The sequence below is a fragment of the Tyto alba genome, unplaced genomic scaffold (assembly GCF_018691265.1).
Source record: "Tyto alba isolate M040663 unplaced genomic scaffold, T.alba_DEE_v4.0 Super-Scaffold_41, whole genome shotgun sequence".
Lineage (NCBI taxonomy): Eukaryota > Metazoa > Chordata > Aves > Strigiformes > Tytonidae > Tyto > Tyto alba.
In genome coordinates, this window is record NW_024881317.1 from 24,402,759 (window position 1) to 24,421,177 (window position 18,419).

Here is an 18,419-nt window from a genome sequence, read left to right on the forward strand (position 1 = left end):
GGACAGTGGTCATAAAAAACAGGCTGTGGCAGAGCCTGTTGAGCGTGAGCAAGGTCCTCGTGGCCCTCACTCCTGCCCACAATGATCCTTCCTTGTCATTGAGTTTTACTGCATCTCTGCAGATGTGAGTCTCTTCGCCCACCATCTCCTGCCAGTCTATATAGACCCACTGGGAGATAGACGTCTCCCTCGGTTAGCCCGAGGCTCTGCACTGAAAGCACTTCGGAGCTGATTTTATGTGACTTTGAAGCGTGAGTGCTGGCAGTGCCAGGGAGCATCAGGCTGGGCTGTGTGAGCGAGCAACTGTGTGGGTGATCTAACATGCTGAGCCATCTGTGAAGTTTCTGGCGTGGACAGCACCTGTGTTGGAGCTACTGCAGGTGTAGAAGGAAACATATCTTGGTGAAGGTGTTCAAAGCTGAAACACAGATCAGAGAGTGAACACTTGTCCTTTTGCTAAGCAACCATTTGCTGAAGGTATAAATACCAGTGGACAGACCTCCCCACAGCTGAGCCCCTTTGATCACCTTGCTCTTGAAAAAGGGCTTTAGTGCATATTTTGCTAGCACTGGGAGACATCTCTCTCTAGGCGAGTCATCATGGGCTCACAGGAGATGGTGGCATCTCTTGAGCAAAACGCAAGGCCAGGAAAGTTACCATTGTGGTCTGGAGGGAAGCTGCTTGCAGGAAGGAATGAGGGCCACAGGGACCTTCCTCACATTTGTCAGGCTCTGAAAAAGCCTATGTTTTCTCCCCACAAGGCCAGGGACCATAGCAGATCCATAATGAGAAAGAGTAGGCCACAGATTGAGGCTGGTCTCTCTCAAGCGATCTCTCCTTGGGATCTCAGTAGCACTGTCCCTAGGATGACATGACAAGGCCTTCACAATTCTTCCAACCAGTCCTCGGGTGTCATCTTGGGATGTGGAGAACCTGTGGGACACAGGCAAATTGAGGCATAGGAGTGTGGTCAAAGAGATGCGTGCATCCTTCCGTGAAATAAACCCACAGGCAAAATGACCTGTTTAGCTCAGCACGGTCAGCCTAGAAGCCAGAGGCCTGGATGGCCTGCTTTTCAGGAGAGGCTCAGGGCAGGGAGCCAAAAGCTCATGGCCCTTTTTCCTGGGTCAGGGATGGGGCGGCACGTTCCATGCATTTCAATCTCCAAACGGGCGTCGCACATCAGTCTCCCACAGCACCTGGGAGTCATCGTGATGTGGAGGAGTTGGGAAAAACCCAGAGCTGCAGGCAAACATGAGTCACCCTGCTCTGGACTTCAGTGGACATGGTGGCCCAGCCTCAGATGTGCCAGGGATACCAGAGCTCATAGTCCTAAAGCGCCACTTTCCTCAAGGAAATTTCCACATATTTTAGCACTGTTGATGAAACGGCTGGTGCTTCTGTGCAATCTTGTGCTGCTGCTGCCTTCCAAGGCATTGCCTTTTGGTGGCTGCTCAAGGGCCCATGAGACTCAGTGCCCCCCAGAGTAATGACGGTTGGAAAGAACCACTGGAAGCCCTTTGCTCTGGTCCGCTGCTCCAAGCGAACCAAACTTCTCAGCTACCTCAGCAGGCTCCGTGCCTTGTCCCACTGACTTAAGAATACTGTCACTGTCGGAGAGGTCACTATGTCTTGGGCAGCTCTTCCAGGGACACACCGCACCCCCTGTCACTTCGTTTCACAGAAGGGCAGCTGGCATTAGCCCCGTTGCAACTTGTGAGTAATGTGGGTCTTGCTGGTCAGTCAAGTTGTGTTGTACCTGAACATTTGAAAGGTGTAAGTACTCCCTGCAAAACTAAATTCCGGGTGCCCCTACTTTTGCTGGGACACCTCGTGCACATGCATGCATATGTACTCTTGTAATTCTATACTTTGAGTCCCAGGCTCTCTCCTCCGTCAGCACAGGCCACTTGCGAATTCTTGTGACACAGGACTCTACTATTTCTTAGCTAAAATCTGCCTTGTGCAGCTAGTGGGTTGGGTGGTGGGTGATTGCTTTGGTGAATCCCCATGCCCGCTGGCATAGACTGGGTCGTATCCCATATTCCCCACAGCAAATCCCTCACCTCCACATCACCGATCACTTGGAGTGATGGCTGTCAGTAGTAGAGGGAGTACTTTTACCCCAGATAAGACAGACCAGGTGCTCTGCCCTCCACTTCGGTTTAAATAGGCCCCCTGGCCTCAACCATCCCTGGCAGACAGCCAGGTGTACAATTTCCCTTGAAGGCAGTGCCCTCTCCCTGTGATGTGGTCTGTTGTGAGTGGCTGGAAGGACCTGCCACCCCTCCCCATATCCTGCAAGTACATCTGACAAGGAAGGACTTTCCCCTGCACACACGGGGGCTGCCATTTCCTTTCAGCTGCCATTTTGTGGCAGGGAGATGCCATTTTCTTATTCCACATCATAACCAAGATGTTTTCATACTGCTCTGTGAGAGTCTAACAGCCAGTTCTTGGCCCCGCTATGCCCACCACCTTCTCTCAGGAAGACCTGTGATTGGCTGATAGGACCGGCCAACCCTACCCATATGCCAAGAAGCACATCAGGCAAGGAAGCCCCTCATGGAATTGGCAACTATTGACAGTGGAATTCCCAGTGATTGAGAGTCAGTTTAGGGGGTGTCTTCAGGTCACTGTCCTAGACAGTGTGCATTACTCTAAGCAAGTTGCATTAGCAGTGCTCTAGTCAAGGGGGTTTCAAGTTCCTCAGCTGCAGCATGGTCCTTCCAGGCAGCCCAAAGCAGGACTGCACCCCGTAGTTGGTAGCATTCAAACTTGTGCAGGAAAAACCCAATGGATTTCTAGTCCATCGTCTTCACCACTCGGCCACAACTACCTGCCGCAGACATCTCTGCCCTGCTGAGCACATGCCCTGTGCAGTGACACCCGCCTCCCCAGGAGTTGCACGTCCAGGCTTCACTAGAAGTCCCGTGGTTCACACCTGCACGAAGCATGGGAGGTACCAGCTTTCCAGAAGCCTTTGGAGGTTTAACCACAGGGACGGTGGCTGTAGATCCCAGCGCCTTGTCCTCAGCTGGGCATCTGGGATATCCTGACATGGGGTGGATGGGTTCACTCTCCAGCTGGCATCCCTGCTGCTTCCAGGGAAGAAGGGAAGGCAGCTCTGTAGATATAACCAAGCACATTAGTAAATGTGGAGTGGGCTATTAACCCCTACCTTTGATTTCAACATTATCTGAGGGACACTCCAGTCCTGCTGTGAGCAGTACGGTTGGAGCACTAGTTAGGGGGAAATGGCGATCTCCCAGCAGCACCTCCAAAAAGGTGTGAAGAAAGGTATGGTGAGAGTAAATGTGAGGTGTGGATGACTTGTAGGCAGATAGGAGAGAGCTTGCTTTGGTGTAATAGGCATGTCCAGTTTTTTTGGTTTTGTTTTTGTTTTTTTTTTTCCCTGCCCCGGCATGTGAAACAAAAAGGGGCCCAAACAATAAGCCTCAAACCAAAGTTGACTTCTGAGTGAATTCCCCGACCAGCAATCAGCATCTTATCAGCAGACTGAAGCAACCGGCATCTTATCAGCATGAAAATGTAACCCTGGGAACAATCCCTGGGAACTATAAGTAAACAATAGGAAGTAACTATAAATCCCAAATGTAAAGAAAAACAGAAACTCCTCAGACATGCCCGGATCCTGGCCAGATCCGGACATGCCTGAGTGAGGCATATCAATCTACCAGATATCTCCTGTGCGTTTTGTTTAGACTTGTTTGTTAAACTGTATAAAAGCTGGACCCTCTCACAGCAAAGACGGAGACCTCACCTACGAGTGGACGCACTGCGTAGGACTTCCCAATTGCCGGGAAAGGCTCTCCGACCCTTCGCTGTGGGGGCTCCTCTACTGATGCACGGATCTGGATGATGGTAAAGTATGAGGGCAATTGGTGATGTATCTTTCTTAATCACTGTAGCTAGCTTTAAATAGTAATGTCTAGGTGCATTACCTTGCTTATTCTTTCTGCTATTTTAAACTAAAGTAAAATAAGCCTATTTCTTTAGCTTGGTGTCTGTGTCCTTTGTGTTAACCTAGTCAATTGGCAAAACAAATTTGGCATCACGGACAGGATAAGAACAAAATGTCATTTTTTAAATCTAAACGTAATGAATCAGCTCCATCTAAAATTCCTGGATGGGAAGACCTTCCTTATAGTTCACTGGCTCTTGAGTGGGCTAAGGTCGGAGGACCATGTGAACAGTGGGAAAGTCGGCTAAAAGAAGCTGAACCACTGGATGTATTAAAATGTATCCAAAAATTATCTATCGAGAAAGGAAAAGAAATTGTGTGTTTGGGAAGACGGGGGTGAGTTTTGTTAACAGCATATCGGAAACAGCACCAACAGAAAGAAAAACTGTTGTTAGAGCGCTCCCACATGGAGCAACAGATGTGTGATTGGCAGAATCAAATTGTAATGGTACAGTGTCAAAACAAGTTGCTTGTCGATAAGTTGGATACTTATCAGACTGTAGCTGAAAGAGCTGCGGTAAGAGTTGCACAGTATAAGAAAAGAAGGGGACGAGTAAACCATAGGAAAGTGCATGCTGTGATTGCAGAAGCAGGGGTACGGTGGGATCCTGACAGATGGGATGGAGATATTTGGGATTCTACAGGTTCTGATGAGGCTGGTTCCTCAGATAAACCTGTGGATGTAAAACCAGTGTGGAGACGGAAAATAGAATTGGATACTAACGGGCAACAAGTAAGGAAGGATGTGATTGAAGATTATACTCAGCATGAAATAAATGATATAATTGAAAGATTTAAGCAGAGACCGGGGGAACCCCTGCTCTCTTGGATGGTGCGTTTGCACGATCAGGGAGCAGCAGGGGTAACCCTAGATCCAGGGACTCTAGGAAGTTTTCAGTTTTGAGTTCTGACTCCTTTGTGCAAGATGCATTCCGAAATAATCCTCAGGATACAAATTTGTTAACCTTGGATGCCCGGGGATGTAATAATAAATACCCCACGGAGAATGATTGGCCAGGTGGGGAACGTCCCTGGTATACTTTGCGAGATTGTATACAGTGGATGAAGGAGGAAGGTATGAAATTGGCAATCTTTATAGGAGACCCTGACAGAATGATGCAAGCTGCCTTGTCTGTCACTCGTAGAAACCGATTGATTAAAACTGCCCCAGCATATAAAAATATAATAATGACTCTCTTAATTAATGAGACCGGAAATCCCATTGATGAAATAATTGAAAAAATACAGCAGCTAGGTGATCTTGGAGAATGGGGCCCCCGAGGAAGTGCAGGAAACCGAGATACTCGGGACAGCCCTAAAGGAAATGAGAACAGAGTTTCTCGCAAATAAATGTTTACAGCTTTATTGAAGGATGGCCTATCTCGTGAAAAGATTGATGGTGTTCCAACTAATGAGCTGTGGCGAATATACAAACAAAGAGGGCTGAATAAGCCTAGCAGGAGAGTGCAGAGTTCTGAAACTAAGAAGCCAGGGGTAACTCAGCCTACAGCACCTCCTCCTGAGCCTCAGCGGGACTTCCCATCTGCACACGGTGGGCCCTCCGCGGGTAGATCAGTTGTTCCGGGGGAAAGGGGGGATTGGGAGCTGTATTCTGATTTATACCCATGGAAGGAGACTAGGGAAATTGTCCATCGTAGTAAACAGGAATGAAATTATGGCCAAGCTCCAGTGCAATGGGCACGGAAGGACCGACGGCCCCGCGGAGCTCCAAATATTTTGGAAAAAACGGTCCTCACAAACAGTAAAAGCCTTAATTGACACAGGAGCGGAGGCCCCTTGATATATGGGAATCCAATGAAATTTAAAGGACAACCTGTAATTATTACAGGTCTGGGAGGGAAACAAATTGAAGCTGTACAAACTCAAACTGAAATGAAAATAGGAAACCTCCCAAAACGACTGTATTCAGTCATGATTGTCCCCATTCCTGAATACATAATCGGAATAGACATTCTGAAGGGACTAACTTTGAATCTCCCAGACGGTCAGTACCAGTTTGGGGTGAAAAATCATATCAGTATTAGAACAATTTTAGTAGGAAAAGTGAAAATGCCTCCTGTACAGATTCCTGCTGCTAAATTAGTGACTATGAAACAATACAGAATTCCAGGAGGGCATGAGGAGATATCACAGACAATTAAAGATTTATTAGATGCAGGAGTGTTGAAACCAGTTACCACAGCTTGGAACAATCCGGTATGGCCTGTCAAGAAAAGTGATGGGTCATGGAGAATGACAGTAGATTTTAGGGAATTAAATAAACACACCCCACCACTTATAGCAGCTGTACCAGATACTATTACTTTAATAGAAGGGTTCAAAAGCATTCAGGGACTTGGTATGCTGTAATAGATTTAGCTAACGCCTTTTTCACTATCCCAATTGCAGAGGAGCATTGGGACCAATTTGCCTTCACCTGGCAAGGACGACAGTATACCTTTACCAGATTGCCTCAGGGATGGCTGCATAGTCCAACCGTTTGCCATCGGACAGTGGCTGAGCATCTGGATAAGATAAAATTGCCTCCTCGTATGCAAATAGTGCATTATATGATGATATCCTAATTCAGGGAAACGATGAGAAGGAAGTGCAACAAATACTTGAACAGGTGGTAGATCATATGAGACAGAAAGGTTGGGAAATTAATCCTAACGAGATTCAAGAACCATCCCAAACGGTAAAATTTTTAGGAATTCAATGGCATTGTGGGCATCGGGAAATATTACCCAAAGCTCGACAGAAAATTTTGGATTTTGCAGTGCCACAAAATAAAAATGAGGCACAGAGATTTATTGGATTGTTTGGCTTTTGGCGGCAGCATATTCCCCATTTAGGACAGATTCTGACTCCTTTGCATAAAGTAACAAGGAAAAAATATGAGTTTGAATGGGGAAATGAACAGCAAGCTGCTTTTGAGTCAGCAAAGGAAGCTATTCAAAAGGCCCTAGATTTGTGGCCATTGCAGGAGGGAGAAGTGGAGTTAAATGTGTCAGTAAATGGATTACATGCCAATTGGAGCCTATGGCATGTATCTATGGGAAAGAAAAAGGTTCCCTTAGGTTTTTGGGGACGAAAGCTGCCAGAGGCAGGAAATAATTATACACCTTTTGAGAGACAACTACTGGCATGTTATTGGGCGTTGGTAGAAACAGAGCAGCTTACAATAGGACATGAAGTGTCCCTTCGTCCTGAAATTCCTATCATGCAATGGGTTAAAAGCTCTCCTAAAACCCATTGAATTGGGCATGCTCAAGAATCGAGTATCATAAAGTGGAAATGGTAGATTCAGGATAGGGCCGAGGTAGGGGTTGGTGGAGTAGCTACCCTCCATGAGAGAGTAGCTACTGCCCCCACAGGTGATCAAGTAATGAACCCTGATTTCACAGTTGAACGGGAATCCCCAGTACGATGGGGAAAAGCTTTCGACCGATTGACACCCTCTGAAAAGGAACACGCTTGGTTCACTGATGGATCAGCTAAGTATATAGGAGGGAAGAGGTTTTGGAAAGCAGTAGCTTACTATCCCCATCTAGAAAAATTTTTAGAAACTACAGGAGAAGGGAAAAGCAGCCAGTATGCTGAATTATAGCTTATATGGCCTTGAAACAAGAAGACCTAGGAGAATGTTATTTATATACTGACTCCTGGTCAGTAGCTAATGGGTTAGCTACTTGGCTGCCAACATGGGTAGCCAAAGATTGGAAAATATACTCCAAAGAAGTCTGGGGAAAGGAATTGTGGAAGGATATTTGGGAAATAGTACAGAGGACTAAGGTGTCTGTGTTTCATGTTGATGCTCATAGTAATGTGGACACTTTAGAACGACTTTATAACTCTGTCGTAGACAACTGGGCAAAGATTTCCCAAGCTGGATTAGAATTCCCTCAGAAGGATGATCGTGAAGGCTTGGCAAAATGGGCACACCAAAAGTGTGGGCACCTTGGAGAGAAAGCCACTTACAGGTGGGCCCAAGAGCGTGGCATAACCATGTCACTTGATATGATCAAAACTATAATCGCCCAGTGCCCCGTGTGCCAACATACTCACAAACGTCCAGTGCCTAATATTGTGAAAGGACAACTGGGAAGAGGAAAATTGCCCGGACAAATTTGGAAAATGGATTATATCGGACCTTTACCCCAGAACCTAGGGTGTAAATATGTCTGCACTGCTGTAGATACATATTCTGGATATTTGATTGCCCATCCTTGTAAGAAAGCTACTCATCATAGTACTATCTGTACTATAGGCATAATCATTTTGTACTATGGAATTCCATTGCAGATTCAAACTGACAGTGGGTCTCATTTTCGAAACAAATTTGTTCAACAGTATGCTGAGCAGCAAAATATTCAGTGGGTTTTTCATATACCGTACTATCCACAAGCTGCAGGATTGATTGAACGAATGAATGGGTTGTTGAAAGAGCAGCTGAAGAAGTTAGGAGATGGGAACCTATCCCGATGGAAAACTCATCTCACAGATACGCTACATATTCTTAACAATAGGCCCATTGGGGAAATGGAAACCCCTTTGATGCGCATGACTACACCCAATTTACAAATAAAACCTCTGACAGTAAGTGAGACTTTGACTTACTGGGAAATTGTTCCAGGGTGATGGCCCCTTACCGGGCCGCTCCAGAGGCTGCAGGGCTAGATCTCTATGCATTGGAATTGATCGGGATAAATCAAAAACAGATGAAAGTTATCAATACTGGGATAGGAATTAAAATTCCTCCAGGACACTTTGGTTTGATAACTGCCCGTTTGAGCCTAGCCTTGAAAAGTATTCACGTCATGGGAGGAGTGATTGATGCGGATTATCAAGGAGAAATTAAAGTAATTCTGTTAAACAATGGTGAACAAGATTTGATTATTCATCCCCATGACAGAATAGCACAACTATTGATATTGCCAGTTTTGAAAACAATTGTGGAAAAAGGATCCACCTCAAGTCACCACTGTTCGCGGAGATAAAGGGTTTAGATCAACTAATTTCAATAACGGAGCTAAAGTATGGGTCCAGAGTTCAAGCGGACCTCCTGAACCAGCTGAAGGAATAGCCACAGGAAAAGACAATACTGTTTTAATCATGAAACCTGGACAGGAAAAATGGGAATATGTTCCTGCGACTAAATGTTATCTGCGAGAATAACTAGATGTCTTAAGATTCTATCGTTTAGATCCTGCTAAGATGGATTTGCCTGTGTATCATCATGGTCCATTTGGGAAAGGCTTTCACACCAGGATGGCCATTGGAAGGTCCACGAGAGACACCGCTTAGGTGGCAATGGAAAAATGCAACCAAGGCAAGACAACAGGATGATTTCCGATGCAAAGCCAATTCTGCCTGTATTATAGCCAATCTTACTTTCAGTACTCAGTATAACGAAACATGTACATACTGGTGGCCTTCAGGACCGGCATCACGATGGAGAGATCGTGGACGTCTTTTTGTAACCTGTCCTATAGATAATTCAAATGTCACTGTATCTAGTAAAGTATCTCTTAAATGTTGTAATGTATCAGGTCTGCCCAATTCGAAAGATTATTACAAATGTGTTAATCGAATAGATGGTCATGAGGTGAAAGCTGCTCATGCAATAACCCTTCCCATGGAAGAAATAGAAACACTAATATGCCATAATAATTCAGTAATGAAAAATCAGTTATGCTGGGGAGACTTCTTTACTATGTTAAAATCTAAACCTCATATTTCTGTTGATCATTTGTACCGCATTCCGTCTACTTGTGTTCAGGTAGCTCAACAATATCAGAAACATGTTATTCATTTCAATATTTCTTTCCCCCTGCTACCATCATGTAGATGGAAAAGGGCATGGTATGATACCCTGTTAGGAGGAACTGGGGCAGGAATGGGAGTTTTAAATTCTACTGATATCGAAACCTTAACAAACAAAGTAAAGAATGCTGGTTATGATGTGGCGGAAGGAATTAGGTTGCAGGCTCAGTGGCTTCCAACTACCTTTACCCCACAAATTGGGTCACTGAACTATGATACAGAATTTTTAAAGATCTTCAATAGGATCAATTAATCAGTGGCATGTTGACCACAACTTTAGCCAGATTATGAATTGGACAACATGTACACTGCAGACTTTACATGTCCTTATGCGATGAAACAAAGCTCAGAGTGACTTAATAGCTAATAATGAGCTGATATGGAGAAACATATTTAAGAAATGGATTTCTCAAACCCATTGGGTCAAATTATCTCCACAGACAGTGCAGTGCACAGATTTATTCTGTGCTGGTCAAATAGTCCACTACGATGTTAGCCAACCTGAAGTTATGTGTAAATTTCTAGTACTGCCTGTAATTTGGGGGGAAAAACCACCCTTTGAACCAGAATATTGGCTGCCCCACTCGGAGGGAGATTATATAGACTCTAGGAATCGAACCCATAAATTAGATTTGTGTACGTCCACAGCAAATGGTTTATTGTGTGGACAAAGCTCGCGGTTATATGAACCATGTTTATTGGAACGTTCAGTGAATCTATGTAAATGGACAATTTTGCCCAAAAGCTTTGATATGTTTGTAGAAATTAGTGCTAAGCATGTTTGTATAGTAACAAATGATAAAAATATTATAGAAATGTATAATCTAAGTACTCCATTTTTGGGATGCCTCAGAAATGTATTCTATCTCATCTGGCACGGACAGATGTATACTTTTTATTCAACGCATGAAGAACGACTAAACATGTACTGGCATCCCCAAAGCTTAGGACTTAATGGAACCGGCTTATCCCTGACTCCACTGAAAACCATCATGGAACAAACAGAACATTTGCGACGACACCTAGAACGATGAAATAAAGCTCTGTCAGACTCTGTGATACAGACTGAAATCACAAAGAATCAACTAATGTCGCTAGCTAGCCAGATGGAGAAGGAGACTGCACACCACTGGTGGGACATCTTTACTGGATATTCATCCTCTGCAACACAAGTGTTGAATTTCTTAATACATCCTCTTGTAATATTGTTAGTTATCATTATTATTATTACTTTATATAATTGTTATGTCTGGTATCGTATCAAACGGATAGAGCGAAAATATTGGGCTCTTCCAAAAGGGTCGTGATCTTCACTCATAAGTCAACGGACCGACTGAAACAAAAAGGGGCCCAAACAATAGGCATCAAACCAAAGTTGACTTCTGAGTGAATTCCCCGACCAGCAATCAGCATCTTATCAGCAGACTGAAGCAACCAGCATCTTATCAGCATGAAAATGTAACCCTGGGAACAATCCCTGGGAACTATAAGTAAACAATAGGAAGTAACTATAAATCCCAAATGTAAAGAAAAACAGAAACTCCTCAGACATGCCCGGATCCTGGCCAGATCCGGACATGCCTGAGTGAGGCATATCAATCTACCAGATATCTCCTGTGCGTTTTGTTTAGACTTGTTGGTTAAACTGTATAAAAGCTAGACCCTCTCACAGCAAAGACGGAGACCTCACCAACGAGTGGACGCACTGCAGTAGGACTTCCCAATTGCCGGGAAAGGCTCTCCGACCCTTCGCTGTGACGGGGGCTCCCTACTGATGCAAGGATCTGGATGATGGTAAAGTATGAGGGCAATTGGTGATGTATCTTTCTTAATCACTAGTAGCTAGCTTTAAATAGTAATGTCTAGGTGCATTACCTTGCTTATTCTTTCTGCTATTTTAAACTAAAGTAAAATAAGCCTATTTCTTTAGCTTGGTGTCTGTGTCCTTTGTGTTAACCCCGTCAATTGGCAAAACAGCATGCATTGCCATATTCCTGAGCATGGACCAAAATTTTAAACATCCACAAAACAATAATTTCCAGCATTAGATGAAAGTAGCTCCTATTGCCTTTTGGCTGTGGAGCAGGGATATTTGGAAAGTGGTTATAAGGACTCTGTGTGGAGATGGTACCTGTGGCAGTGCCTCTCTGCATGCAGAGCAAGGACGAGAGTTGGTTGCAGTCAAGAGGGGGAACGTGAGGAGCATCTTGAGGAACTGTGTGTGCTGAGGGCTGAAATAGGGATGCGGCCAGTCTGTGAAGTGGAGGAGCAGGAGGCCGTCCAGGCTCTGACCTGGAGGAGCAGGAGGAACCAGTGCCCCCAGGAGTGTTGCTGGAATAGTGGTGACCATGGCTGCCTTCCAAGCAGTTGACCTGGCTTTGATTCCTGGCCAATACTGGCAAATGTCTCTCCAGCCTGGCTCCAGCACAGGTGCCTGAACATATCCTGCACACAAGCTCTTTTGCTCAAATACCACCCATCTTTCCCCTGGGGTTTCAAGCCAATCCCCTGTCTTCCCTGCAGCCTTGAGGCCCGCTGAGACCAGTGCTCTCTAGTCTCTGCTGGCTGGGAGAGCTTCAAGCTGGGCTCCTCACTACAGTGCTGGTACAGGAGCCAGGAGAGAGGCTTTTCTGGCCTGACACAGAGCTGGTCCTGCTGCTGCTGTGGCTGCTTGCACCTGGCAGGGTGCAGATGAAGATCAGTAATTCCTAGGTGATGGCCACGGGACAGACCGTGCTTCATGAGGCCAGGTATGCGATTTGGCTGGCTGGTGGAAGCAAAACTCCTCTTTACGTTATGGCTCAAAGGCCCGTCTGTCTGTCTGAACTCACCCTGGGGACACTGACCTACCCTGTCCAGGCTCTGACATTGCAGATACATCCTGAATTTTACTGGGATTTGGTGTAACGATGATCCTAGTGACCAGAGAAATAATACACTCTTCTCTTGCAGCTCGTGGCCTGTGGACCAAGAGAAAAGCAAGAGCCTCTCTCAGCTAGACTCTACTGGAAGGGAGTGAAGCTTCCCAACTCTCTGATTACAGGGTTTCTTAAAGAAACAAACCACCTGCCTTGCTCTGCTGATAGCCAGAAACCATTCTGGATGGTGGGCCTCTATGGACGGTTTGTGTTAGCACAGTATTGCCAGACTCCCACTCTGTCAGGAGCAGTGCTACAAATTGCTGGAATTGTGAAGAGGGGCATCGTGAATGTGTATGTTCATTCTCTGCTGAAATGCCCACACGAACCTCATCTGGCAGTCACACTGCCTCCGTCTGGAGATCACAACCAGTGCTTTCCTCCTTTCCACTCCATACCCATCCCCTGGTGTTTATTCCCACACCAAAATAGTAAAAGAGAGAATTGCCAGGTCTCTTTTTCATACGATTTTGTGAACAATAATTGAGAGAACCGAAATGCTATTTCAAAATATACGTATTAAATTTTACAATGGAGAATTCCGCAAATGACCCCCAGGGCCATAATCACCAGGTTACAGGCCCATATTCAATACCTACAAGGCTTTTTAGTGCTCTGAAATGAGTCCAGGGAACTTAACCAACAACCACTGTTAAGCTCAGGACAGAAGCCATCGCCTATCCTTGCAGAGAAGATGCTTAGCTGGGAGAGGAGAAGAACAAACTGCCATGACTCTCTAGCTCGGCTGCACAAAGTCTTTAATGAGAAGGGGGGAAATGCAGTGGAACAGAACAGAGACCAAGGAAAACATCTGCAGGATTGAGGGAAGCACAGAGGATGGCCCGTTCCCCAAGGACAAGCTGCATACAAAGAGCTTGCCTTTTCCCATTCTGCTCTCCCTGGTGGCAATGGCAGCGCACCAAGAGCGGTCCCTAACTCCAGAATCCTCTCCCTTTCAGCAGCGGGTTCAGCAAAGCAGAAGAAAAGGAGCCCATTCCAGAGGCTCAAAGCAAAGGAGAGCCAGAGGAGACACGGCCACGCCAGCCGTGCAGCGAGGAGAAGTGGGCACAGGTCCCTCCTGCCAGGTGGCATGAAGACATTCAGACTGTCTGCAAGACATGTCCATGACCTGTTGGCCTTTGTTGGTGGTATGCTGGACATCTGCAAAGATGGAGACTCTATAATAATCCCTGGGCAAGTGTTTCCCATGTTTGACCAGCCTCACCGTAAGACAGGGCTCCTCTGTGTGGCACTACTTGAATTTCCACTCCTGTCCATTGCTTCTCGATCTTTCCATTCTACTGACGTTTTGCTGTCTCTCTTTTGCCAGATTCTTTCTTTTTGGTGCTCTGGTACAAGATCAGGGTGCTCCACCCACAACTGGTGGTGCCCCAAGATTGGCGACAGGCTCACGGTCACAGTAGAGAGCAGGTTCTCCCTTTCCATTGCAGGGATGACAGAGGTGACAGCCCTTCAACCGTTCAATTGCAGGGCTAAGCTGAGGCAGAGAAATATCAACTTGAGTCACCACCATGGCAGCAGTTTAGCCCACGGAGAGAGAGACATTGAGAAGACCCAGACTTACCTCGTTCTTCGAGGAAAGTGAAGCAAGAGAGGAGGATGCAGTTTTTGGAGCAGCACAGGCTTTTATGCTGTGTCCCAGAGCCCTGTGGGGCCACAAACATTTCTTTGTTCTCAAAGCATCTTCATGTCTAGTAGTTGCCGCTTGTTGAGGCCTCACTGGTGTTTAAGCCCTTGTCTCTCTCACCTGAAATATTTTGCTTTAAATGAATATCAACTATACAGCAATATAATTGATTTATGTCCAGCTCTCCTAAGACCAATTGGTGCAGAGGTCTCAGGATGCTTGTGAATAGATTTTAAGTGGCTTTCCGTCACACAGATCACATTCCTTACCTCACCTTCTTACACAGTGAGCTTGGCAATAAGTCATGCTGAAATTCAGCTGTTAGAGACATTGCAAATCAGCACTCAAGTGATTTCAATTCACAGCCTCAGTTAAACCCTAGGAGACACCTCTCTCCCAGTGAGTCATTGTGTGTGTTATGTTCTGTGCTTAATTGTATGCACATATATATAAAGAGAGAGAGAGGGATTTAGGATACCTTATAGTAAGCTAGTGTGAATCTTGTCATTCTCAAATCTGTAGTTAAGTCACTGTTTCCATTATAACATACTCCACCAAATCACCTTGTTAATCTTTAAATTGACCAATCATTAGGTGCTGCTAAAATTTAAACTTTTGACCTACCTCGCACCATTAATAAATCTCAAATTGCTGCTAAATCAAAACTGTGTCAGCTCTCCGGGGATGTGGCAAAGCTCTGCAACAGGGAGAGATCATTGGGGGCTGGGGGCCAGTGCTCAAAAAAGCTGCAGAGGTTTGGTGGGCATAAGGCACAAGAGGGGGCACTGATGTCAGTCGCATGGCTGGGAGCACAGGAAAGGAAGGAAAATCAGAGTAAGGTCAACCTGACAGAAAGGCTGTTATGTGTAACCATGCCGAGGAATGTCCTGGGAGTGCCAAAAGTTTGAGGTCCCACTGAGATTTGAACTCAGACCGCTGGATTCAGAGTCCAGAGTGCTTACCGTTACACATGGGACCTCCTTCACAAGCACTGTCTTTCCCCTGAGGCCACCCTCGTGGAGCCTTCTACTCCTGGCTGAGCCTGGCTGTCTCTCCATCTCCGTGGACATCACCAAGTACAGTCTTCCTCCAGGGCCACTGGCTGCTCTCTACTCACCGGGCCTTTCAAGGGAGTGGCAGAGCTCTTTGCACAAGCCTCGCGTGCCCTCTCTTATAAGAGCCAGGCTGGTAAGCGCTGAGAATCTTGCTTTTGCCTACTTGGACCAGGTTAGGTAGTTTCCAGTAGAACGTCTTCCACGGTGCACCTCACACGGTACATTCATGGCCCAGCAGCTGAAGGTTCAGTCCTTGCACTTGTGGTCTCTGCTGCTGCCTCCCTTTGCCCCCATGTTGGACAGTGTGTCCATCTGCCCATGTAAGTTATTGCCTCTCCTGTTTCTCACCTTGTAGCTCATACTAAGCAGCCATTACCCAGATATCCTTACTCCCGGTTCCAGTCCTACCCGAGCTCCTGACCTTGCTGAACAAGGTGACCAAGAGAGAGGGCAGGGGATGAGCTTCAGTAGAGGGAAGAACATAGCAGGAGTACCCAAAGTAGCTTGTTATATGTTGCACAAGCTGGACTTCCTTCCTCTGCTGGGGCAATCTTGGCTGACTCCAAACTCTGGTCCTCTCTTCCAGGACTCGCTGTCCCCTTGTGCCCCAAAGTGGCATCTCCCTCACTGGAAACCCCATTTTCTCTCCCGAGGCTGCTCCAGACTCGGGAAGGTTTCAATGTCCAGCCTGAGGGAACTTTCCCTCATGTCCTGGCACCAGCACACTGCCGGCCCAGAAAGGGTCCATGCACACAGCCAGGAAAAGCTGCAGTGGTGCGTTCCTCCTTCTGCCAAGGTTTGAGCCTGTGTGTTGAGAGCAGGGCCCTTCCTCCCAGCAGTCACACAGGAGGAAACCCATGTGGGGACACTCTATTGGATCTCAGACTTAGCCCGGGACACTGAGGACACGACGTCCTGATACCTTTGCATTTCCTAAAGCATTGGGCTGGCATCTGGTACTTCTGAACCCACACGACAGAGCACGCCGTCATACCCAAGCCTAAGATATCAAATGCCAGGTCACATTCAGAGGAGGCAGGAGAAACAGCTAGTCACTGGAGAAGGGTTCAATCTCTACAGAGGCACAACTCTGAAAGCTTGTCCCGGAGAAGCAGCATTGCTGAGGGCTTTCCTCACATATCCCTGGGATCTGCAGGGCCCAGGTGGGTGGGAGCAGCGAGAGCAGGGCCCAGTCTCTGAAGGCCTTGTAAAAAGGTGGAGGAAACCCCCCTCCAGGGGCTGAGGCACAGGGAAAGGGACAGCTTTTTCCCATCCACGTGCTGTAATGCCATCGGAAGGGACATGTCTCTTCTGGGGTCAGACAGTGGATCTCCAAGCAACAGAGGATGTTCCTGGGGTCCTGCCCAGGATCACTGGTCTCACCCAGCACTCAGGGATCCCAGAGGGGCTCTGTATGAACAACCGTATGGGCCTGTGCAGGCAGCTTCCTTGCTCAGAGCATATTGTCCTTGGTTTCCTTCCTGGCAGAGTTGCCTGCTGGGGCTAACATGGTCCCCAGCCCATTTCCTTCCCGAAGGCTATGGTAACTGCTGCTACCTATGTAGCCTCTGATGCTACTCTTCCCTGCAGGATCCTGTGTGGAGGACAATCTGTGCCATCCTTAGAGGCTTCAGAGAGGAGGCAGAGATCTCCCAGAGCTCCCCAGCCCTTGGGAGATGCAGGTCACGCCAAGCTGGCCCACACAGGAGGCCAGGCCACCCCCAGCTCCTGCACTCCCGAGGTCTTTCTGGCAGAGGGCAGGCCTTGGCAAGCCAGAGAGCCACCTTCACACAGAGGAAGCCCCCTCACCTTCTGCTCTCCAGGCTAAACAAACCCAGCTCCTTCAGCATCTCCCTCAATCACAACGTGCACCAGCATGGAGTTTCTCTGTCCTGTCAGCAGTGTTGGAGAGAAATGCCCCAGTGTCGGGGGAGACGAAATGGAAATGCATGCTAGGACTTGGAACACACCCCTCAGCCTGAACACGAATCCCCAGAGCCTGCTATGTCCCTCTTGGCCTCATACTGGTGGGCCTTTAATCACGCCTGCCCCTCTTCCCACTGATGCTGGTTGTGTTTGCAGGTGAGGAACTGCCAATTCAGGGAAACTCTCTGGCTTGAAACCCTGCTGGTCAATGCCATGTCCTGGATTTTCACCTACCGTCTGTGCCACCGCATCCTCAAGAAAGGAAGGATGCATCTCAGGGGCTTTTCAGCTTTGGGATCAGAGGGCGGGGTAGCTCCCTGATGATAATGAGAAGGAAAAGTTGCCTGCTTTTCCAGAAAAGGGGAAGAAGGACTATGTAGGGAACTATGTAAAAATGATGATAAAGCGGAGCAAGTTCCGTGGAGGTTCCCTAGGTTAGACAGGCGCCAGGGACTCTGTGGTGAGGCTGGTCAAACATGGGAAACACTTGCCCAGGGATTATTGTACAGTCTCCATCTATGCAGATGTCCAGCATACCACCAACAAAGGCCCAGAAGAGCCTCTTCTACTTGTGCCTGCTTTGAGCTGGGCTTGGTCTGCATGTTCTCCACCCCAGGTGTTCTGTGATTGAGTGGGACACTGCTGGATTCCCTCAGTCAGGAGCAGCCATCAAGTTTAATGGAGCAGACGGTAGCTGGGGCTAGTGCTCAGGAGCCTTAGAGCAACCGGCCATCTCGTCCCGACCCTGCAGCTGCTGCTGCTGCTCCCACCGTCCATCCCTTGCTGCTGCCATAGCCTGCCACCTCATCCAGCATCAGCCTGGCACTGCTGCCGGGAGGTGACTGCGGGGCTACCCTTCCCAGCTCCCACCAAGGGCTGCTGACAGGCACTCCTTCCCGGGACCTGCCAATGGAACCGCCACCAAAGTACCGCTCTGCACATGCCAACGTGTGGGAGCACAACCAAGAACCCACCCAGCTGCTCACTCCTTTCCCCTCCTTCAGTGGGGTGCAGGGCACTGAAAACTGGATCAGAAAGCTCATGGGTCAAGTCAAACACAA

General features: G+C 47.3%; 1 protein-coding gene, 1 long non-coding RNA gene and 1 other non-coding gene across 3 annotated transcripts in view; 1 reads left to right on the forward strand and 2 right to left on the reverse strand.

Annotated features, from left to right (window-relative positions):
- The window catches only part of LOC122154580 (beta-keratin-related protein-like), an 82,899-nt gene that overhangs the window by 46,991 nt on the left and 17,489 nt on the right, over window positions 1–18,419 (forward strand). The window lies entirely within an intron of this gene.
- Window positions 1–18,419, reverse strand: part of LOC122154583 — a 43,834-nt gene that overhangs the window by 17,717 nt on the left and 7,698 nt on the right. Inside the window, exon 2 of the long non-coding RNA XR_006166636.1 lies at window positions 2,945–3,127. This is a non-coding gene — a long non-coding RNA (uncharacterized LOC122154583). The remainder of the gene's footprint in view (window positions 1–2,944; window positions 3,128–18,419) is intronic.
- TRNAQ-CUG lies at window positions 15,285–15,355 on the reverse strand. Its single transcript has one exon. It is a non-coding gene; the product is annotated as a tRNA-Gln (tRNA).